Source organism: Phascolarctos cinereus, unplaced genomic scaffold (genome assembly GCF_003287225.1).
Source record: "Phascolarctos cinereus isolate Bilbo 61053 unplaced genomic scaffold, phaCin_HiC Scaffold_2;HRSCAF=192, whole genome shotgun sequence".
Taxonomy (NCBI): Eukaryota; Metazoa; Chordata; class Mammalia; order Diprotodontia; family Phascolarctidae; genus Phascolarctos; species Phascolarctos cinereus.
Genome location: NW_027555625.1, coordinates 127,000,743 through 127,026,095, shown reverse-complemented (window position 1 = coordinate 127,026,095; position 25,353 = coordinate 127,000,743).

Sequence of the window (25,353 nt, the reverse complement as noted above, 5' to 3'; positions counted from 1 at the left end):
TACTGTAACATCAACTGAAAATAAATCGACCTTTTATTAGAGAAAGAGTTCAATGGCTCTCTTACTTCAGTGACTTTAAACATTTTTTAATAGACATACATCAAATAAAGGTCACATCTCCAGGGTTAGGCAGGCAGAAAGAAGTTCTATGGTTATTCCACTAATTAAAAAGAAAGAGACCATTCTGATATTTAAATGGCCTTAATATCAATGGAGAACCGCCTTTACCCCAAAACTCACAATCTCACTGGGGGGAAAAATTCAGCCTTTCAGCCATCAAAGATCCTCTTATCTTAATCTTCTGTGAATTATGTTTCCATGTGGCATGTAGAAGAGCTGTCACCTCAAACACCCAGCTCTCTCAGTTCACAGTTCTGACAAATGATTACTGCAACAGTGTACTTGTGAAACCAGCTGACCAGCTGGAATCTCAGAACTTTCACTCACACTGCCATCTTCCATCCATCACTACAGATTGGGGAAGGTTATAGTGCTACAACTGAAGTCCAGGCTAATCTTTTCCAAGAGGATTCTTGGTCAATTAAACAGTTTAGGGATTAATGTCCTGGCCTCTTCTACAACCCAACTTTAAAAAAAAATGTATCTTGTTCAAAATAGATATTTACACAGTAAATGTAAAGACAAGAGGAAAAAAAAAAACAACAGCTTCTGTCAGCCAAGAAATCATGCCAGGCAGTCAGTGTTTATCACTGAAATGTGGTGAAGTGAAATGAGATGTGACTTTGTAATCAAAGGACCTGACTCTGCTACTAGTTTCTACAGAATGTTTGTCAAGGTATTAACTATTGTGGGCCTCAGTTTCCTTTACTGGACCACATAATTTCTTCTTTTTTTTTCTTTTCCACTTAATAGTATATGTTTTTTTTCCAATTACATGTAAAGATAGTTTTCAACATTCACTTTTATAAAGATTCTGAGTTTCAATTTTTTTTCGCCTTCCCTCCCCCTCCTCTGCCCTCCGCAATCTGATATAGGATATATGTATATAGTATATATATATATATATATATATACATATATATATGTATATATATATATATATATATATATATATATATATATATAATAATATATAATATATATATGTATGTACATATATATGTATATATATATACATATACATATGTATATACATATACATATACATATATATATACATATACATATATATGTATATACATATACATATATATGTATATACATATACATATATATATGTATATACATATACATATATATATATGTATATACATATATATGTATATACATATACATATATATAATATATATATATATACAATCATATTAAAAAGATTTCCACATTACTCATGTTGTGAAAGAAGAATCAGAACAAAAAAGAAAAAAAAACTATAAGGAAAAAACAACAACAACAACAACAAAGAGAAAATACTATGCTTCGATCTGCATTTAGACTCCATAGTTTTTTCTCTGGATGTAGATAGCATTTTCCATCATGAGTCTTTTGTAATTGTCTTGAATTAGACCAGGTGATTTCTAAGATTCCTTTTAACTAATTTTCTCAGATAAATAAGCAAAGGAAAGCAATGGAAATCTCCATGTCATGAACAGAATTTTTAGATAAGGTGGGTAATTTTTTCTTCATCAATTTTTAATGTGCATCACATGTATACACATATCATTCCAGTGAGAGTATATAAACAAAGTAAGAGATGCACAAGAAATATATTTATTTCCACGAGAAAAGAAAGAACATAATCATTGAGAGACACCAGTTAGCCAATGTAAAAATTAACTGATATGATTCACAGAGTTACCATAAATGAGCTACTTAGGGAGATCCTTTGGGACACAGAGTTTAGAAAATACCACCACAGTAACATATTGCAGAACTCAGTGGGCATCTAATTTTAACAGGAGATTTCTCTTGTTCATCCTTCTACCAAAGCACTGTGGTATCACACCCTCTGTGATTTGCCACTAATAGAGATGTGTTCTCAACAAATGTCAATATCATGTAATTTTTTCCCCTGAAGTCAACTTATTTAAAGCCAATGCTTATCACAACTTTATCACAATTTAGAAAACTTCAACAAATCAAATCTATTAAAAATAATTTTGCCTTCTTCAAAGACCAAGGTATCCTTATCAAAATCCATCCTTACCTGCCATTCCTCACCTCTTTCCAGTTTGGAGAATGGCTCATTTCCAAGCTGAAAATATAAAAGAAGGCTGAATCTGGGTCAAAACCTTGCTTTAGAATTAAATCTCATCCCTATCTTAGCCTGATCCTTTGGTTTATGTAACTCTCTTTGCTCCTGATTGTATAAACATTCAATAAGCCTGTGAATAATAACAAATAACAGCAAGAAAATAATTGTAATGTTGATATTATACTAATAATTATTTTATATATCATATAATTGTACCATATGTAATGTTATATATTATTATGAAATTACATATTCATAAAAAAAATAATCCTGTGAATTCTGAAGCCTATGAATGAATGAATGAAGCATTTATTAAGCACTCATTGTAAAACACTGTACTTATAGCTGGGGACACAAAAAGGAAAGGAAGACGGTCCCCTGCTCTCAAGGAGTTCATATTCTAATAGGACAGAAAACACATGTGGGATGTTTCAGCTTACGGTCAGATGGAAAGGTCCCATGGTCCTTATGGTGAAGCAGAAACAGGCTGTTATGTGTCTTCTTTAATGCCATTTCCACTGGTAAAAATCCTTTTTGTTTCTGATGTTAAACCACTGGAGCATGACAAGGATTTTGGTGACAAGAACTTTATTTACTATCACTATACACAACCACTTGAGTGATCCTTTCCTCTCCACCTGGTCTTTGTTACCTACTCTGATGGGGTGTTTGCTTCCATCTCTTGTTCTTGATCTACGTCTTGCCTTCCGCTAGTTTCTATTCCTTCTTTTTTCTGTTTCAGTATGACCTTTGAGTTGTGTCTGTTCTCGGACTTCTAATTTAATGCTCGGCTGTTGATGTCCCAACTAATCTACGCCATTGCCTTCAACAAATTTATTCCCGGCTCTCCTTATCCCTGGTTTCTATCCTGCTCCTACCTTTTCAAACCACCTCCCATTTTGTCATGGTGACAAGAGGTGAAAACCTTTGGAACAGACTTTGTTATAACCCACAATTTTCCCACTGACACACCAAAAAGGGCAGTAACATGAAGGATTAATCAAGATTAATGAATTTAGAGAAATTTTAAGATCCCCTGAACTTAATATTGCAAATACATAGTCATTCATTCCATTTTTTTTTCTTCCTTTGCTTTGTTGGTGCATGTTTGCTTAACTGACCTTATGGAAAATCAGTCTGAAAACTTTTAAGCTCAGAGGCTTATTTGGAGACAACTAGGTGTCTTAATGGATAGAATGTTAGACTTGGACTCAGGACAACCTGAGATAAAATCCCATCTCAGAAACTGACCAGCTTTGAGAACCTGAGCAAGTCAATTAACCTTTCTCAGCCTCAGTCTCCTCATCTGGAATAATAATAATAGCATCTATTTCCCATGGTTCCTGTCAGGATCAAATGAGATAACATATTTCTGTAAATCTTAAAATGTTAGACAAATACTAGCTATCACAACTAAACTAGATATCATTACCAATAAAGAGGCTCTTCTAATGATTATTGGGCAGTTGTTTACTTAGTTGGCCTAGTCCTGTTTCCACCTCTCTCTGCTTTCTCTCTATCTGTTGTGCATTTTAATAGTTCAGTTAGCTGCATTATTTGTTTCAACTGTGATTTCAAACATTTCCAAGGCTGGCCTCCACTTTGAGAAACTTGAGCATCTCAGAAGTAATCATTCTTTTCGTGATGATAGGGGGATGCAGGCAAGTCAGCTTCTAATAGGAACTAACCTATTTCAGAAACGCCACACAGGGGCAGGTGTGGGATGTTATCAGCCATTTCCAGAATTAATTAGTATTCATTTTAAGTAGCAAGCAAGTCACTGATGTGATAGAAAAATCCAAGTAAATTTGCAACTTCCCTTCATCATACAATATTCATTTTCATTATTCCGTATTACATTGAATATTAGTTTTCCATAGTTAATTGAGTATGCATCTTTTTACACAATAATCACAAGACACAAAAACCAAGTTTAATCATTAAGATGGAACGCAATTGAAATAAGAAAATAGATTCTTCTCTGTACCTGGAGGAAGAGAAGAGAGGGTGAAGGCATACTCTAGATGTCCTTTGACTGGCGAGAGCCACAAACTCCTGCAAAATGACTAGGAGAGTGACCTCGGTAAAAATTACTTAGGAAAGTGAGAGGCACGAATGCTTCCTGCAGAAAAGTTAGAATTGATCTAAAAAGTACAAAACTTCTTTGGGAAAGAACCTAGTAATATTTCATTTGGAACTGGGCTGGGTAAACCAAACATCTCAGTTAGAGAGCCAAGAAAGGAACAGATCAGGGATATTGAAAGATAAGCTATGTGTAATCCAGGAAAAATAGACAGTTCCGTGGGGCCAGAAAGGATTCCTTGAATCTTGATAACAATGTTATGTTTGATCAAGGACATTTGGGGGTCATGTTTTCTATCATGTCAATTAAGGGCCGATGTTGACAGAACAAGTTACCTGTAAGACTGTGTAGATGCTCTTCAACAAAAATAGTAGGCCCGTATGAAGAAAAATTAATTTTGAGAAAGTGAGTGTAAATGAAAAAAGGAGAAAAAGAACAAAAAATGGCTCTTCATCATCATGACTTTCATACAATCATATCAAAGAGTCTATTTACACAGTGCATGATACAAGCAAGCAAATCAAAAGGAATTCCTGTCCTACTGATAATTACAATTAGTCTTATGTCCACCAAGAAGAAATACGTACCACCATAGATGGCATTCTCCACAATCACTAAATAAATAAAAAGGAAGAATGGGAAGATAGGCACATGTAAAACTTCTGCAATGTATTAACGGTAGCACTGCATTTTTCAAGGTAAATAAAATGAGAGAAGTTCAGAGTTGGAAGGGACTTCGGAGTTTATATAATTCAACTACTGCCATAAGTTAGAACTTCCTCTTCAATTCAATATCTTTGGCAGGTATTCATAAGACTTTCAACGAAAAAAAAAAACTCACTGCTTTTCAGAACATCCCAATTTGCTTTTGGACAGCTAATTGAAAATAAAAAGAAATCGATGATTTCTTAAACTGTGAAGAATAAAACAAAATATTTAACAGAAATTGGGACATCATAAAAATGAGGAGATGATAAGGGAGTATCCAGTTCTCCTCAATGACTTCAAATCACTGGGCTCAGATCAACTAAGTCTTGAGGTACAGAAAGAGCCATAGATATGATTGCTGAACTGCCATAAATGATATTTGAAAAATCATGATGAACTATAAAAATATAACATGCCTGGAGCCTATGTGGCAAAAGGATCCCTATTTTGATTTTTTTTTGCAACATTCTAATGATTTATCATTTTCTATACCATTGTCCTTTCACAATATATCCCTAACCCTATACAACTCTTACTTGTAACAAAGGACAATGATTGTACAAACATGACCAGAATTTTTAGATTTGACCAGTTATGCAATAACCATTAGGACACTTAACTCTGTATTAAAAGGCGGTAAGTATCATTTTCATGAGGTACCTAGGCCAAATTAGGGAGGCAGGGCAGTTGAACCGTGGAAGCAGGAAGGTATCAAATTTTGTGAATACCTCTAATCAGACTCCGTTTCTTCTACTTTGAAGTGCCCTGTATATAGCCTATAAAATTAGATATAGCTTAGGTCTTTGAGGTGGAGTTCCTGTGTGCCCTATATGAGCTTACTAAAAGGAAGGAGAAGAAAAAAGAAAGGTCTTACTAAGACATCTTTGTGACAGAACAATACGGTCTGAGGGAGTCTGGGAATTTCTGTTGTTTTGACTAGGTGTCTATCATGTGTTCCCAGGAAAAGTTTTTGTACACTGGGCTGTCATGCAATTTTCCTGAAGTCCTGTGTATTGAATATACTTAGGGTCTAGGCTGTAATGACTCTGTCATGAAGTCAGTCAGAAAAACATCCCTAAAAAATCCTTTTTAACCCTTACTCTTCTGTGTGTGCATGTGTGCCAGAGGTCATAGGACCCTGGCAATCATAGATCACTATCAGTAATAAGAATTTATTTCTTTCATTTAGTTCCCAAACTTGCCTCTAACTCTGGAGTGCCTAGGGAAGTCCTCACCAAGCCGCTAGTATTTATACCTGCTTGCTTTATAATCAAATCTGAACTTGAATAAGACACAGATTAATAGGTTTGTCCTGAAATAAAGCATTGTATAATGGCCTAGAATAATGGAAATTCCTAATCCTGCCAATCAAGCCTCTTCTGAGAGTATTAAACTCATCAAAACATTATAGTGATTTAGAAAGATCATCTAAAAAATCATAGGGACTGATCCAAAACCTTGTGCCATGATTAGGAGAAATTAAAGGCATTAAGTTAACTATAAATAGGAAATCAACATATTAACCTTTACTTTATTTAAAGAGGCAGACACAACATGAATTGCAAATTAGGGGCATAAACATCCACTTATTCCCTGTTCACATCATTATCAAGTGCTGGAATGAGAACACAGGGTCGAAGAAGGGATTAAAATACACTTTCAATCCTCCCCCCTCCCCCTTGTGGAATACAAGAATCCATAGGTGAAAGCAACAGATTGACACAGCAAGTATCAGATGTCAAAAATGCCTCCAACAGATAAAAATCTTCAGAACCTGAAAAGGTGAGCATGTAAGATGAAGGCTTAACAAGCATTGCTTTTTATTCTAAGCAGCAAGTGCCATCAAAGAAGACATTTTGTGAAAACAAAGGCAAAATAGAAACTTACAGAACATTAGACATGGAAGGCATCCTAAGAACATCTAGTTTGACCACCACTAGCACTCCCACCTGCACCAGCATCACCACCACCAGCAACCTTAGCTCCAATTTTATATGTGAAGAAATTGAAGTTTAGGGAGGGAAAGTTAGATGCCCAAGGTCACATAGATGAACAGTGGCAGAGCTATAATTTGAACTCAGGTCCATGGCTTCCAAATCCAGTGCTCTTTTCACTGAATTCTCACTGTGTTTATATCATACCAGATAAAAGGGATTCATGGACTGGGGAGGGGGTAAGTTCAACAAATTGACATAAAATTTCTTTCAACTCTGAGATTCTACAATTCTTTGAGTAGAGAACTTTCAACTCCTAATCCAGATGTTCTCAAATTTCCAACTACTTTATAGAAAAGACCAAGCTAACAAAAGCCAATGGGGTTTGTTCAATTAAGTTCTGTCTCAATCTAACTTGAATAAAGATAAATAGATGATTTATGACAAATATAATTCTAAAATCTCAATCTATTGCTTCTTAGAAACATGTGCTTTCTACTCCACAAAGGATGTCACTTTTTCTTTGCTTTCAATGACTTATACAAGTGCTAAGAACTTTACTCAGAACTGCCCTCATACAGAGGGGAAGACTATTTGCTTTGATGGTATAAATGCTTCCTGTGCTTTGAGAAGGACACTGGGCCTTAGTGGCTTTACTTTAGAATAAGATAAAAATTCCATCTATTTATGCTAATGACATTTTACATTTTATTAATCTATTCTAACATATGTTACATGTAGAATATTATTTCAACAAATAAAATGGCATTTTCAAATTAAATCAGATTAAATCAGATAATATCTATAAAGTACTTAACACATCGTCTGGTATATAGTAGACTCTTAATAAGTGTTTTTTCCCTCTTCAGTGTCAAATGCTGCTCTCAAGATAGAACAAATAGCTTGTTTTGTCTTGCTTGGTACATCTGATGATCAATGCCTTCAGTTATAGATGTAACATAATAATATAATACATGTGAATGAGTGATATTTAAGTAACAGCAATGTTTTAACATTATATATCTATAGCTTATCAGCAATATAAACTAATTATGTTTCTTTCCTCTACACAGACTGTGTATTAGCTGTACTGTCGTACTTGCCGTCCCTCACATACAACATCAAATCTCTTATATTTTTTATCTGGGACCGGTTTTCTCTTGTACCTGAACTATTCTTCTCAACTCTACTTGTTGGAGTCTCAGGATCCCTCCAAAGTGATGTCTTACAAAGGAGGCCTATCTTCATGACCCTTGTTGCCAGTGACCTCTTAATCACAAAATGCCACTGCATTTACATTTATACATATGTCATTTCCTTATCAAAAAATGCAAGCTTCTTGAGCTTAGGTACCATTTTATATGTCATTTGATTTCATAGTGACTAGTATGGCGTGTGTTACATAGTCAGTGGTAAATAAATGCTTGCTGAATAAATAAATGACCTCTTGGGCCCATTCTAAGTCTAGCCCTTTGGAAGTCTGTGAGTGTTCAAATAATTGAAAATCACTATGTCAAAGAGGCAAATGGTTAAAACATGCTTATCCATCTTTTCTTTTTAAATTATTTTTTTTACAATTAACAAGGATTTATTTTCTCTTATTGCAGAAAAAAGAGTGAGAAAGAAAGAAGGGAAGGAAGGAAGGAAGGAAAGAAGGAAGGAAGGAAGGAAGGAAGGAAGGAAGGAAGGAAGGAAGGAAGGAAGGAAGGAAGGAAGAGAGGGAAAGACAAAAATCTCTGGCGTCCATCAATTGGGGAATGTTGAGTTGATTATGTTATACAAATGTGATGGAATACTTTTATTGGTGCATGTCATACTTAAGGCAAATCCTTGAGCAGAGAAATTGCTTCGTATGGGAAGATTATTTGAATGTAGTCACTAGCTTTGCAAGAAGGTCTAAATATATTTCATTCCAACTCTAATGTATTAAATACAATTTTACCTTTGTCACAAAAAAAAATACTTCTTTGTAAACTTAATTCTTGATTATCCTAGGACAGGAGTGGGGAGCCTGTGGCCTCAAGGCCACATGTAGGTCCTCAAATCCATTTGTTCTGTGAAATTTGGATTCAGTTGAGGGGTTGCACTTGAAGACCTAGAGGTCCACATATGGCCTGGAGGTCACAGATTCCCCACTCCTATCCTAGGATAATCATGGGCAATTAGACTTTACAAATAATTCCTAAATAAACTCTATCCAATTATTCTCTATGTCTCAAAAGGAAGTTTTTGTAAAAGTTTTCTTTGAGAAAAAAAATCTAATCTCCCTCTCCCCCACCTTAACTCTACTCTTTATCTACTTTAGAAGGAGCAGAAAAATGACTCAGACTTTATAGGCATCAAGGGATAGGAGGAAATTTGACAGATTTGGATCATCCACATACTGGATAATCAGTTCCTGAAAACCTGAGAGTTGATTAAACAGAGCAATTAAAACCTGAAAGCAAGCTGTGTGAAGTAGCTATCCAGTTCCTTCCTTTTATTGAATGAACAACCTTTGGAAGAAGGTGAATAACCCAGAGTTTCCCTAGATAATTCCTTGGAAAAGCCTCTCTCAGTGCTCCATTCACAATGGGATCAATAAAGACGCTTGTTTGTCTCCTATCTTTAACTTAAGAGTATCTTGTCTCAGCAGGATCTGGTCATTCTTTCAAGTATACAGCCATTTTCAAATAGAAAAAGGCAGAAAATCCATTTGGACACAAGGGATAAAGGTCTCTATAATCTCAGAAATTCATATCCTAGGTAGAAGTGCACTATATTCCACATGGAAATATACATCCTTACTGAAGGAAGCAGGTTAATCCTCCCTTTATCCAAGTGCACATTATCTCAAGGATTCAGACACTTTCACATTCAACCATTCAGGATTCTTGGCTGAAGTTCACACAACAACAAAAACAAAATGTGGTCTATTACTGACAAGCAGCAAAACAAATTAAAAACACAGTTTGGAAACTGTAATGAGTCAACAATGTCAAGGCCAGAGGGGTGAAAAATACATGCTCAGGTTTGCATAAATGAGACGTTAGAGTTGGCCTTGCAGGTAAATTATAATGTGACTGCATTTCTACTACAAGGAAAAAATCTACACTTTATCATCCTAACTGGGCACCTTAGGAAACTGCAGCTTTACCTTAAGCCACTTCGTACAGACAATACAGAAGTAGTATAACAAGACCAAAGGAGATCACCAAATTTCTCCGGAGGCCAAAGGAAAGAATAGATGGATATGGTTTGGGTACAGTCTTGGCCACAATATAGAGGTTATGTCCCTGTCTAGTCCTACAATTCCAAGTATAAATTACTACACTGTGTTAGACTCCACAGCGTGAAAATATAAGTATACATATACATATATGACACAAATGTATATGTGTATATGCATACATGTATACATATATGAGTATACATATTTTGGTACAGACATACCAAACAGATGCACTGCACAGAATGGATACATTACAATCTGTATAGGCCAGTCAATAAATATTTATTGCTACAATCTGCCAAGCACTGTGCTAAGCTCTATAGTGTGCATGGAGAAAACTAGGTAAAGAGGATAGAAATATGGGTCTGTAGTCAGTAAGACCTGAGTTCAAATCCAGCCTCAGAAGCATACTAGTTGTATGACCCTGTACAAGTCACTTATGTATTGTTTACCTCAGTTTCCTCATCTGTAGAGTGGGGATAATCATAGCACCTATCTCCCGTGGTTGTTGTGAGGATAAAAAGAGATGAGTAAAGTTCTTAGTGCAGCTCCTGGCACATAATAAGTACTATGTAAATGTTAGTTGTTTATTATTGTTTGGAATTCTTCACATCCATATATTTTATGTTATATAATTCAACTGACATTTATTGAATATGTAGTGTCAGGTGGATCCCAGTCAAAATCGGAGAATCACTGCTGATGTTCAAAGACACTAAGACAATTAGCAGAAACCCTTTCCCAAGTGGGAGCTTCTTTTCTCTGGCTTTGAAAGTCACCAAAACGTAGTCCTCAAAGCTTTATCATGGATTCACTGCTTTGTTCCTTCTGTGAGTTATGTCAGAGGTGATTTGTCGCTTGCATTACTAAAAGCCCTCTTTCAAAGTGTTTTGACACTTTAGTTAGGACGATAAGCCCTGAACAGTTTTTGACATCTAGGCAGAACTCATCTGGCCATTCACAGGGAGGCTTATTTATCTCGAATGGGTAACTTCTCACAAATGGGCTTGCTGCAGGGAGAATGATCTTATATAATACAAAATGATATATGCAGAATGGCCCTACACTCTTGAAAATTTGGAAGCAGCATGGTATAATGCAATGTTTCCAATCTTCCCAGATTGGACTCTGAGGTCTACAATTGCATATATACACCAGCCATCTCATTAATGACTCAATGCGATTAATAAACAAGCCTACCATCTGCAGACTGAATAAATAATATGTCATGCAATATGGGTACTACTATTTTTCACATGTATACAGGTGCAGTTGGGCTTAATAAAATATAAAAGACACCAGACACCCAATAAATGTTTGCATGCTATATTTTTTTAAAAGTAAAGATTTAAAATTATTCTTGAAACCAAAGCAGCTTTTTATCATTATTATTTTCTCAATCAATATCTACTAATAACCTAACCACTACCACATAGGGGTCCATGAATCTTTCTACTAAAAGGGGTACTCATAATCAGTAATATTGGAGTCACTGCTAAGTAGAAAGAGTGGGACACTGAGGACCAAGAGACCTGAGAAATCCTCCTACCTCTACCTGCTGTTAACTATCTGGGAAACCTGGGAAAGTCATTCTATAGCTCTAGAACCACTTCATCTGTAAAATGAGGGAATTGGCCTAGTTGATCTAAAATCCCTTATAATAATGACCATCTAAAACAATATTCTAAAATTTTATGTGTAAGTTGCAATTGGTCTTTCATAAGTCAGAATATTCATTTTGTGCTAAGTGAAGTCATTTTCTTTGAAAACATTAGAGCATGGATGATACCTTAAACCTCAGTGATTAAATGGCTGTCAACTATATGCCCGAAATGCTACCAACTCATCTGACAAAATATTATGTGAACATTAAAGGAAATATTTGGAAATGGAGAAATGGAGTAATGGGGGAGAGGAGAAGGAAAAAAAAACACCAATCCCTGTTAGATGTGACTTCTCTTATTGCCATACCATATTTCAAACATAACAAAGTGCTATTCTCAAGAAATTATACATTCAACGAAATTGGGTTATTTCTATCCAGATTTGTATGAACCACTCTATAAGTCAAATGTCCAAGAATCATTAAACCAAAGAATAGATCAAAACACTTTCATTTTTATAGTTATGACAATTCATCTGATTTCTCTCAAAATATTGAGTAGAGTAAGCAGTATATTGAGATTAAAAGAGAAATTAAACAAAACAAACATTTCCAGCCACTACAGAAAGCATCTATTTTCCCTGAATTTGCACCACATATTTAATGACCATTCAGGTGTCCTGAACCATTTATATTTATACAAAGTAGGAGCTTAATAAATGTACAGTAAGTAGTAAAATCACTGACCTCTGGAGTTTGAGGACCTAGGTTCTAATGTTGACAATGGCATTTATTAACTGAATGCACTTGGCTCTAGCTTAGGTAAAGCCCTGAAGCTCCCTGGTCCTCAGTTTTTGTTTTGGCTTTGCTTTGTTTTTCTCCATAAAATGAAGGGGTTGGCCTGTATGGCCTCTGAGGGTCTTTGAAACTCTCACTCTATGATGCTGTGATATTTGCTATGGTCCTATTTGATTGTCAACTAATGTCAAACACTGTTTATTTGAAATCAAATGCCTTCATTGTTTGCCTGTATTTCTTTACCTCCTATTTACTTCTTGTTGTTTTTCAGTTGTTCAGTGGTGTCTGAATCTTCGTATCTCCATGGATCATAACACGCCAGGCCTTTCTATCGACCACTATCTCTCAAAGTCTGTCCAAGTTCACATTCATTGTTTCCATGATACTATCTTTCCATCTCATCTTCTGCCAATCCTTTTTTCCTTTTACCTTCAATCTTTCCCAACATCAGGGCCTTTTCAAATAAATCTCATCTTCTCGTTATGTGACCAAAGTATTTAAACTTCAGCTTAGTATTTGACCTTCCAGTGAAAAGCTCAAATTAATTCATTCAAGTTTTAACTGATTTGACCTCATTGGTATCCAAGGTACTCTCAAAATCTTCTCCAACACCACAATTTGAAAGCATCAATTCTGCAGTGCTCAGCTTTCCTTATAGTCCAAATCTCTCAGCCATAAATTGGTATTGGAAAAACAAAAACAAAAATAAATAAAAAAAACAAACAACAAGCAAACAAACAAAAAACAAAACCACAATATAGCTTTGACTATACAGACTTTCTTTGTTTTTTTTTTTTCTTGCAAGGTGATATCTCTGCTTTTTAGTATAGACTTCTTAGTTCCTGTCAATCTTACTTCTAATTTCACAACTTAACTCCAACTACTCAAGTACAAGGTTGCCAGAAATCTTCTAACTGCAGGATCCAATGTTCTTTTCTCAGTCTCATCCTCATTTCTCTTGCCTCTATGTAGCTTTTGACATTGTTAACCATTCCCTCCACTTGGACACTCACTGGCCTTCCTGGGTTATCATGAGCTTGCTCTCTCCTGGATTCCTCCACCCTGTCTGATTGGTCCTTCTCAATCTCTTTTGCAGGATACTCATCAACATCCTAACCCTCCATGCATGAGTGTGCACCAGGCCTGTGGCTCAGGCACTCTTCTTTTCTCTTTTACTTCTCTTGGGTGAATCCATCAGGACCCATGTTTCAATTAGGATCTTCATGCAAATATTTTATAAATCCAATATTAAACTCTCATGACTTTTTGAACTCTAGTTCCTTATCAGATTTCTGTTGGATATATCCTCTTGAATGTTCCATAGATATCTTAAACTCACTATGCCCACAAAATAACTCATATTACCTCCTAAATTGATTCTTATTCCTTACTTCTCTACAGCTATTGAAGGTGCCACCATGCTTCTTGGCATCCAGGTTCACCTTTTTTCACTCTATCTCATATGTTCCCCACATCTCATATAACTCTTTCCTTCTTTCCACTCACAAGGTCAAAACACTAATTTAGATCTTCCAAATCTTTTGCCTGAACAATTGAAATGATTTCCTAACTATTTCCCTGTTTCTAGTCTTCCCCATCTCCATCCCACCCTTCATATAATTACCAAAATAACATTTCTAAGGTACACTATAGGTCACACTATTTCACTTTCCTGTTGAAGAAACTTCAGCGTCTCCCTATTGTCTATAATGTAAGTTACAAACTCCATCCCGGCACTGAAATCTCTTCTGATTGACTGGTAGATATGATTTGCTTACTTTGTCTTGAGCCCCTGGGTACTTCCATGTTGTTTTAATATTGACCTAGTCATCAACCACATTCATTATCCTTCCCAACTTTATATCATCCACAAAGTTTATAAGTATTCTATGTGTTCATTCAAGTCATAGGTAACATTTTTGATGATGACAGACTCAAATACAGAAGCCTTCGGCATGTTACTAGAGACCACCATGCCTGTTGTTCTATTCAATTGGCATTTATAACATTATTTTAGGGATTCAGTTATTCAAACAACTTCAAATCTACCAAATTATTCTATCACTTGCCTTCATTTTTCCACCTTATCCCTAAGAATGCTACAATAATTTGTTAGATGCCTTGCTAAAATGAAAATTCACAATATCTACCAGTCTAATAGCCTGATTAGAAAGGGAAATAAATTTGGATTGAGATGACTTTCTCTTAGTAAACTCTTTCTGTGTGCAAGTGATCACCATGAATTTTATCCTAAGTCCACACAAATGGTTTTATAATCCATTCTAGAACCATAGAATTCCAGAGTCAGAAGGGATTTCAACAGCTATATGGTCCAAACCTTACCTAAAAATAACTTACTGTAATATTTGTGACAAATGATTATATAGACTTGGCTGAAAGACATGCAGTGAGGGGTAATTCAGTACTCTTAAGGTAGGCCAATTTGCTTTTAAAAAGCTCTCATGGTTAGTATCATTTTATTTTGTTTGTTTGTTTTTCGTTTTTCTTTTATGATATCTCTAAATTTCTATCTTTGCAAGTTGGTCCTGGTTCTGCCTTTAGGGCCAAATAGAACAAGACAGTTTAATAACATGAAGATAACTACTATGTCCCTCCTGAGTATTCTCCCCTCTAGGCTAGGCATCCCCAGTTCCTTCAACTTATCCTGTTGTGGCCTGGACATAAGGCCTTTCAGCATTCTGATGGCCATCTCTTGGACATTCTATTGTTTATCATTTATCTCCTAAACTGAAATGCCAGAAATGAATGAAATACTCAACTAAGTTCTAGTCAAGGCAGAGTACAATGGAACTATCACAGCTTTGTTGCTAGATGGTATATCTCTAAACACAGCTGGCATCACTATCATATTAGATTTACTTTGGAATGAGCATTTGGTGAGTAAGTGGTATGAAGCTCATCAGTCTGCAGTTTCCAGAATCCACATCTTGAAAATGCAGATATTTATCACTATGAGTCTTGTAGTACCTCTCCCATTTTCCATGATTTCTCAAAAATGATCAAAAGTGGTTCTCCAATATTACCTGGAGAAGACACTGATAATTGGAATAGATTTGAACAAGGCACATAACAAGACAAGTTCTAAACCAAAGACCTAGATCTATGTGTTGCTTGAACCATTCAGTTATTTGGCTGTAAGAAAGAAAGCTTTAGTGTAAGCCCACTAAGAAGCAGTGTCATTTGAACATCATCAGAATAATCCGGCCATCTCTGGCTTGAAAGGTTGTCTTTTCTTCTTCCTCTGAGCAATCATAGCACTCCAATATGAATGGGATAAATATAGTAATTTTCCATCACATGGGACATAGCTCTCTCATTTCATGGAAGAAGAAATTTGATGTGCAGCATACAATATGCTCAAATGTTTTTTGGGTACTGAAGTTCAGCAGAGACAAATGTAGAACCACAGGGAAAATGCATTGTGATATTTAAAAGTATTATTATGCTGTTCTTTTCTAAGTGATGACAGGTGGATATACAATATTTGCTGGGATATTGCTGATATACAGGTAGACACTCTACTTCTTTCTGTACCTTGCACAAAGCCTTTGAATTCCCAACTCCAGGCATTTTCACTATCTCCCACACCTGGAATTCTCTCCCTCCTCACCTCTGCCTCATTGACTCCTTGACTTTCTTCAAGATCTACCTTCTACACAGAGCCTTTCCTGATCTCTCTTAGGTTAGTCTCTTCCTTCCACTTATTATCTCCAATTTATCCTGTGTATATCTTGTTTTTACCGAATTATTTTTCATGCTGCATCCTTCTGTAAGCTGTGAGATCCTTGAGAGTAGGGCTTATGTTCTGTTTGTTTATTTTGTTTTTTGCCTTTTTTGTTTTGTTTCCTTGTTTATTTTTCCTTTGGCCTTCCTTTGTATAGTTAGTACTTAAGAACAGTACCTGGCACATATTAGGCCCTTAATAAATGGTTATTGTGTGATAGATCTTGTGGGCCTATATTTTTGACATGCTGGGATTAGCTTTACGTAGCATATATTAAAACTATTTCCATTACTGAGAAGAATTTTCAGTTGAATTATAATTGATGCCAAATGGTGGGTTTAACTTCTTTTTTATTAATTTAAGAGATTGTAATAAGTCTGATAGCAAGCTAAGGAACTTTGATCTAATCATAGTGATCAATGAGGAAGCCATAATCTTTAGGACATGGTTATCCATAACCCATGTCCTTTTATTCTTCAAATATTAAGCTTCTTGAAGGTAGGGATTTTTCTTTTCATATTCATAGCACACAGCATAGTGCCCTGCACAAAACAGATACTTTGTAAATATTTGTTGAATTGTTGAATCACTTAGCTAAATATTGGATCCAGCTGATTTGTTAATTCAGTCCTAATAGTTAAGCAAGTCATATGGATGGAGCCAGGTCTAGGCACCTTTTGGGGAGAAAAAATCTGAAGGAAACTATAAAGTGGTTAATCAGGTAACCAAACCAGAGTGTGAAGAACTTTGAGGAAGGCAGTGATTAAAAGTCCACAAAAGCTCCCCTTAGCAGGGGTCTACATAGTATCCAAGCAGAAGTCACAAAAGAAAAGAAAGTAGAAGGAAAAGAGAAAGGACAGTAAAAATGGAAGGGAGAGGAAAGGCTTTCCTTTGTTTCCCAAGGACTTGTTCTGTTGATGGCGTCCTTTAGAAGGGAGCTTGTGTCTCGGTAGTTCACATGTATTCAGAAATGCTAATCAATTGTTCTGAAGGCTATTCTATCTGTAAAATTGCATTTTTAAATATTACCCATTGTGGCAAGCCCTTTCCTTAGACCCTTCAAAAGTGCTCTGTATCCAATTTCCACACCTAATGATTCTGAGTTCTGAGACTGATCTGAAGTAAGCTATCTTCTCTCCAAACTTGAAATGAAGCATGAAGAGAAAGGAAGACATTTACTGATACACAGGGCATTAAACTTTAAAGTCACTGAGGAAAACTGATGCTTTTTGATCTCAGCAGATACCATATTCTGGACAGATACTTAAATGTGTGCCAAGCCTAGAGCAGTAAAACCTACCATTTTCAAATAGCAGTGAATGATACTGGCAGTAAAAGCACAATTACATATTTGACAATTATATCATCCTAGTTAAACATTTTGAATACTCCTGTAAGATGTGTAGGATTGTGCCACAAGAGGGGTTTGTAGAAGGGCTGAGATGACAGCAAGTCATCACAGTGATTTATGGTGATTGTGACTGCATTCAATTAAATTGTTCTTAACTGATTTTAATTAATTGAAAAACAATGTTAGTTTGGGGAACATGACTTTACCTCCGAGGATGAAATGCTGATTAAAGAGGGTATATAGCACGTGCATAAATGCTCAGGTTTTTTCTTGTTTTTTAAGGTGGTTCTTGTCTTACTCTGGAAATAAGACTGGAAGATATAGAGAAAATATATATCCCAGCTGTGTTGATTCAGGGATCACTGATGTGACATAGGAACACACATTCAGAGTTGGAAGGGACCTTACAGGTCATCTAGTCCAGTCTTAATTTTATAGTTATGGACATTACAGGCCAGGGAGGATAAGTAATAATACAACAGATGGTGTACAGTCATTACCACGTACCAAGTTAACTCATAATATTGTGCACAAAGAAGGTATACAATCTGAAGGCAAAAACTGGAACTGACCTATAGGATGGTTGAAGTTCCCTGAACTACATAAGGAAGCATGGACAAGCTACTAGATTTATTTCTTAGGGAGCTTAGAGCTTAACATTAATCAACCCCAATCCAGTTCCAGTTACTGATGGCTTTCCTTAAGCTAGCTAGCCAACAAAAGAAGACAGGGCCTAGTGCCTGAGAAAATCAGAGACAATGCTCCAAATTCCTATCTAATTCACAACTTTCTGTGAGATATACAAGACTTATTTCAACACTACTACTCCCTTTGACTGCTCCCAGCTCTTTAGTGGATCTACTGATATTTCAGGCTCCATTAACTCCATATTCCCCCACTGACAAAGCACATACAGATGTTCCATCATCATCTACTGTTTTTTTTTTTAGGCTATTGGGGTTAAGTGACTTGCCCAGGGTCACATAGCTAGTATGTGTCAAATGTTTGGTCTGAGGCTGGATTTGAACTCAGGTACTCCTGACTTCAGGGCCGGTGCTCTATCCACTGTGCCACCTAGCTGCCCCCATCATCTACTGTTAATGAGTTCTATCACCAAGTAGGCATTGGAGAAAACTGCTTTTTACAATTCTTGCCCAATCTATCTCCTGCAAATCATTCCATTTTTATTTTCTTATCATGTCCCATTCTCCTAGTAACTTACCATATTCCACTGCCCTCCCCTATCCAAATGACACCCCTTATTACTAGTACCTCTTTAGCAATACTTGGTTAAGAGCATTTTCCAAGTGTAAACTCATAAGCTAAGGCTGGCATTTGTATGTGTCTGGATAGTAACATAGGGGGCCTATTATAGAATGGGATAATTTAAGTATCTGGCTATGTGTTGAAAGTTTCACATTTCTATGTGAATCTCTTAGGAGTAGCCACATCATCCTCAAGCTGCCCCCAATTTCTGGAATGCATTTCTTCTTCAGCTCTGGTTTTGCAAATTTTCTTTCTCCAAGGAAGGAACTCAGGTACCCCTAGTAGTTAGTAGTCTCTACCTACTTTGTATTTGCTTATCTGTGAATATGTTGTTAGCCACCAACCACCACCACCACTCATCCCACCAGATTATAAATTTCCTGAGGGTAAGAATTAAAAAAAAAATCCATCATCAGCATGTAGCAATGTTTTAAGCAAAAGTAGATAGTTACTGGGGTTAGCTGGATAGGGTATTGGATACTGTACTGGCCAGAAGTCCAGAAGTCTCATCTTCCTGAGTTCAAATCTGGCCTCAGACACTTACTAACTGTGTGACCTTGGGCAAGTCATTTAACCCTATTTCCTTAAATTTACTCATATGTAAAATGAGCTGAAGAAGGAAATGGCAAATAATTCCAGTATCTTTGCCAAGAAAGCCCCAAATGGGATCACAAAGAGTCAGACACAACTGAACAGCAACTACAACATGATATTTACTGCTTGCTGAATTAAATTCATATCAATGAGACCTAATACTTAGGACTATGTGACCATAGACAAGTTATTTAATTTCCAGATTCTTTCCTCAACTGCTAAATGACAGGGCTGGGCTAAATGATTTCTAGTTAGTATCTAGCTACAAATCCTATGATTCTATGATTTTCATTAATTTAATCTATCTAGCCATCTGACAGAATAATAAATATCAAGAATGTGCCAGAATTTAGAAACCTACTAATTGAACATAATTTAGAGTAGAATTGTAAGTGTAAGAATGAGCAGGCATTCTACATACCTGAATCTCTTTCTTGGGTGCATCTCTCTGTTTCTCCTGTCACTTCCCAGGCAAGATTCATGAGATCATCAGGTTTAGAGATGGAAAGGAATTGGAGAGATAAACTAGTCCAATGAAGTAACTGAGTTCTAAATTGGAAGGGATTTCTGCAAGGTTACAGAAGTAGTTAGTATCAGAGTTCTGTTTCAAATCCAGGTCCTCTGATTCCAAATTAACTATTCTCTCTATTATACAGTGTACCTTCCTTGTTCAGTAGTATACTACTAGAGTTCTTGAAAAGGTTGTCCACCACTAAGTAAGGAAAGAAAGGAAGAGATGGGGCAGAGAAAGGAAGGCTTGGGACTAGATCACTACCATCACATAAAAACTATGAAACCTAACCTAAAATATTAAAAAAAAGACAAATATATCTAGTGCCTTAAGATTTACAAAGTACATTCTTCTCAACAACCCTGTGAGAAATTACATGGCATAGATTACAGAGCTGAAAAAACAATACATTTGGCATCCAAAGGTTTGAGCTCTAATCATGTCTCTGATGCTTGCTACCAATGTGGCCTCAAATAAGTCACCTTATCTCACTAAGCCAGAGTTTCTTCACTAGTAAATGAAGCGTTTGGATTATATGATTCCTAAATTTTCTTCCAGCTTTACATTCTATGATTCTATGAGTTAGGCAGGACCCTTCAGTTCTGAAGGAATTTGTTTCTTCACTTGTAAATGAAGGATTTGGATCATAAGATTCCAGCTCTAAATTCTGTGGTCCTATGAGTTGGGCACAGTAAAAGTAATTAGCATTTACATTTTACATATGAGAAAGTGGAGTTTCAAAGAGGTGAAGGCACTGTGCCACAGTCAATATGTTATCTAGTAGCAGAAGTAGGATCTGAGCTCTTAACCCTATAGAGCAGTAATTTCAATGACGGGGAAAAATCAGCTTAAAGAAATAGAGTTGACAAGTGAATTGTAAATACAATGCATTGTAATTGGTCTACCTGCTGTGACCTAGCCCAGCTGGTGTGGAGTCATAATATTTACATAATCCCTATCTACATACCCTAACAGCCATGGTATGCAAAAAGAGATTATTCTTGCATGCATTATATATGTGGATATAGATATGGATCTGTGCATGCATATGTAGATTGTAGATATACTATCACATACACTTAAAATGTATATTTACCACAAATTTAGACTGAGAATTTGAAGGGACCTTATATATTATCTATACACACCCATTTTATAGAATGGGAAAGTTCATTATAAAGACTCAATTTTTATTAGTAACAAAGTTGTACTAAACAATCAAGTTGGTAGGGGGAAAAAAAAAGCTGCCTCTATAGTTCACAAGTACTGAATTCTCATAGCTCTCAACACCAGATCTTAACATTTCTACCTAAGTCAATAATTAGGGCTTGTACTTTCATGCATTCCAAACGAAAATTTCAGGAGGATCCCCCCTACTGTCTTTTTCAATGCAATCAATGTTTCTGTTCTGTCATAAAATCAATATTAATTGTAAAGTCTCTGCATGGCATTTATGTGTACACATATGTATACACATATGCACAGACACAGGCAAGGGTGTAGGTATGGCATGTGTGTATGTGTGTGTGTGTGTGAAGGAAAGGTCAATTTTTATCTGAAAGTATTCTTCCTCTCCCCATAAAAGAATAGCAAAAAAAAAGTATTTCCAAGGTTAAATTAAAATTCACTGCACGTTATTATTTCTTCAATATGTTGTCTTCTCTTCCTTACTTAAAGTCCCTACCACAATTCAAGAATTAATAGATATGGAATGATTCTTCTTGAATATAGCCATTCTCTCTCCCCTTCTCCTAGACCTTTTTTCATCTTTCTTCACATTAAAAAAAAACAAAAACAAAAACAAAAAAAAACAACCAATCAACCAACCAAACAAAAAATACCTACTGCTGATAGGTCATTCATCCATCCATTAGTAACTAATAATTATCTAATGACAGAATAATAAGTACTTTATCAATTCTGAAATGTGTATCCTCTTAGTAGAATTTTACTTTCTCATCTAAATCCTTTAGAAATTAAAGGTTTAAGAGTAAACAATATAAAACAGATTAGATATCCTCTTCAAACTACTAGAAAGTAGAAGTCACTTCATAGTTTATCATTGATCTCAAAATTGGGACTGTTTCTGTCATAAACAATACACATGAGGGTCTTATTGTATCATTTTATCAACTCTTATTAAGTTTTATTGATGGTATTTAACATTAATTAAATTATTATTAAATAAACTATCTGTGTTGCCTCAAGAGGGAATAAGTTTCTTCTTTTTTGGAAATCTTCAAAGATGGGTGACCACATTTATAATACAGGTGGATTTTCTTCAAATACGAACTAGAGGGTAATCCAGATGCCTTTCAATTCTCAAATTCTATGATTCTGTGTTCTAGTGATTGTATTCATTTATATATTCAACAAATATTTATTAAATACCTACAATGTTGATACATTTTGCTTAATTACTGAAGCAGATACAAAGTTTAGATAAAATTCAGTCCTTGCCTTCAAGGAGTTTTTAGTCTCATTCAATGACAAAAACACAACAATTTAATTATAAAACACAGTACATGGTGATTGCATTAGAAAAGTGCAAGAAAAGTTTGACGTGCAAGGTCTGCATTAACAAAGTCTTTGTGAATACTTCACAGATAAAAGAGATATCCTGGAGTTGTGGTGAAAAGAATGATAGACTATGCCTGATTCCTTTTATTAAGAATTTGTGCCCTTGAAGTAGCAGGTTCCCCACCCCTGGAGTAGGCATTAGAAAACTGACTTTTAATCCTGTCTCTGCCATATAGGCAGAGAATATCTGTTGGAGAATATAGAGAGCTGGCACTGAAGCCAAGAAGACCTGAGTCCAGATTCTGTGTCTGATACATACTGACTGTATGACCCTGGGCAAGCCATTTAATCTGTAAGTGTTCTAGGTCTCTAAGAGTATAGGTTGCTAAGAAAATGCTGGCCTGCATTAATACAAAGCATTTCTTTACCAATTAAATCATCAGTCAATAATGAGGCCTTATTTCCCTTTACCACTTCCTAGGGCAAGTCAATTTGAATCTCTGGGAGTTAATCTCTTCATCCATAAAGTGAGGTGGTTGAACCAGATAAGCTGCAAAGTTCTTTTTACCTCTGATATTCTTTAATTCTGTGATTATGATAAGTAAAGCTTGCCACAGAGTACATTTCAGCCACCAGAAGCAGTCTGAGCTAAAGTATGGAGGAAGCACATTTTTGGGGTGTGGTCATCAGTGCACTTTAATTATGTCATGAATTGACAAAAGGGAGTAGAATGAGATGAAGCTGAAAAGGTAGGATAGTGTCAGATTGACATGGAAGTATCTGTTTAAAAAACAAACAACAACAACAAAAAATAACAGAATTAATCCGGCTTGCTGATGACATTAATCATTCCTAATTTTAAAACGTTCAGCAAACAAGTGACATTTTAGACTTGTATAAATGTGTTTTTGAAAAGTTTGTCAATTTATTTGAAGAGAATCCTATATCAGAAAATTCTGACTTTTGGGGAAAAAATAATAAGTGATGATAATAATGCTTTGTTCTTAAAGGGCATAGTAACAGAACCAAATTTGAAATGCTTTAAAGATGGTATATATTGCATTATGCCTCTTGTCCAAGAACTAGCTTTACAAAGTCCAGAAAGGTTCAATATCAAGTTGGCTAATGGAGGAGGAATCCTTCAGCCATAGTAGCTCAGGAAAACTTTCTATTGTGTTTCAAGGAACTGGGGAATAAAGTACCCATGATGGGATTGGGATCTGGACCCCAGAAAGGAAAAACCCTTGACTTTCCCACATGAACAAATCTCTGGCATTTGTCTGAAGAACTAGTCTGTCACTGTGACTATGCCCAATTTCTCAATTCTCTGTTACCCTTAACCTAGCCTGGCTCTCCATTGTCTTGCTTCCCTATGGCCCCTGGCCACTTCCAACCCTTAATCATAGCTAGGCTCCATTCTCCCTTGGCCACATGTTCCAGGTCCCAAGTGTTTAGTTACCTCAAACTACTTGGCCACTGCTAGATCCTTCCCGTAGTCTTTCTGTTTGTAAGGTCCATTGTGTCTCCATTAAGGTGCTCAGATTCTTATAATCTAGCCACTGCTCAGATTTTTACAATCTATCCAATAGCTCACAGATGCTCAGATTCTTAACATTCTGGTTAATATGGCAGATCTTTAATAAACCTTGTCTTTGCCTGAAAGAAGGCTTGGGTCAAATTCTTTAGGTCAGGACCCATGTATCATGATCTTGGGGTCTGAGCACCCCTAAATCTGTAGACCTCATCACCTAGACTGATGAAATAGTACCTGGGAATACTGATCCTTTTCAGATGACCTCCTTGCAAACGGCCCTCACAATGGAGGTCAATAATCAGAGAAGCTATAGAGCTAGAAGGAACTGACAGATCAATTAACCTTGCCCCCTTATTTTACAGATGAGGAAACTGAAACCCAGAGAGGATAAATAACTTGTCTGAGGTCATATAACTCTTCAGCTACTAGACAACTTGGTGATGTCATTGAGGTGTAAAACATAAACTACTTTACAAAATATAAATACTAAAGAAAAAGAAAACCTTAATGTATTTTAATTACTTTTAAATTCATTAAAAAAAATCTTGATCCAAATCATTTCACATAGAAGATATTGGTCTTTATCATATTCTTTTGAGAGTTCATGTTATAAAACATAAACTTCTTGGGACAAGGGCTGCTTTTCTGTTTGTGTATCCCCACAGGACAGGCTTAACAAGTGTTCTTTGGATTGGGTTGGATCAAGTGAAGAATATATCCTTGCCCTCCACTCCCCTTGCCCTACCTTTTTATAAATGGGGTAATCTATGTCAATAGTAGGAGCAGCTAGGTGGTGCTGTCATTAGAGTGCTGGACCTGAAGTCAGAAGACTCATCATTCCGAGTTCAAATCTGGACTCAGATACTAACTATCTATGTGTGACCCTGGACAAGTCATTTAACCCTGTTTGCTTCAGTTTCCTCATTTGTAAAATGAAGTGGAGAAGGAAATGTCAAACCACTCCAGGATCTTTCCCAAGAAAACCCCAAATAGGGTCATGGAGAGTCAAATGTGACTCACATGATTGAACAACAACACATCAATAGTACTTGTCCCATGCTCATGGTTTGTCATTCACAGAACCAATGGCAGAAGCCATGACTCAAATGTTCCCCAGTTCCAGATTTGGTGCCTAAGAGATACCACCACCTGTCAGTAGATAACAGACAAGCCTAAGTCTTCAGTAAGCTTGAAAAGGTTTAAATTGTCCCATTAAATGAATATGACCTTTAGGATAAAGCATGTTGTTTTTAGAAGAAATCATCAATGGTGTTGCTCAGCT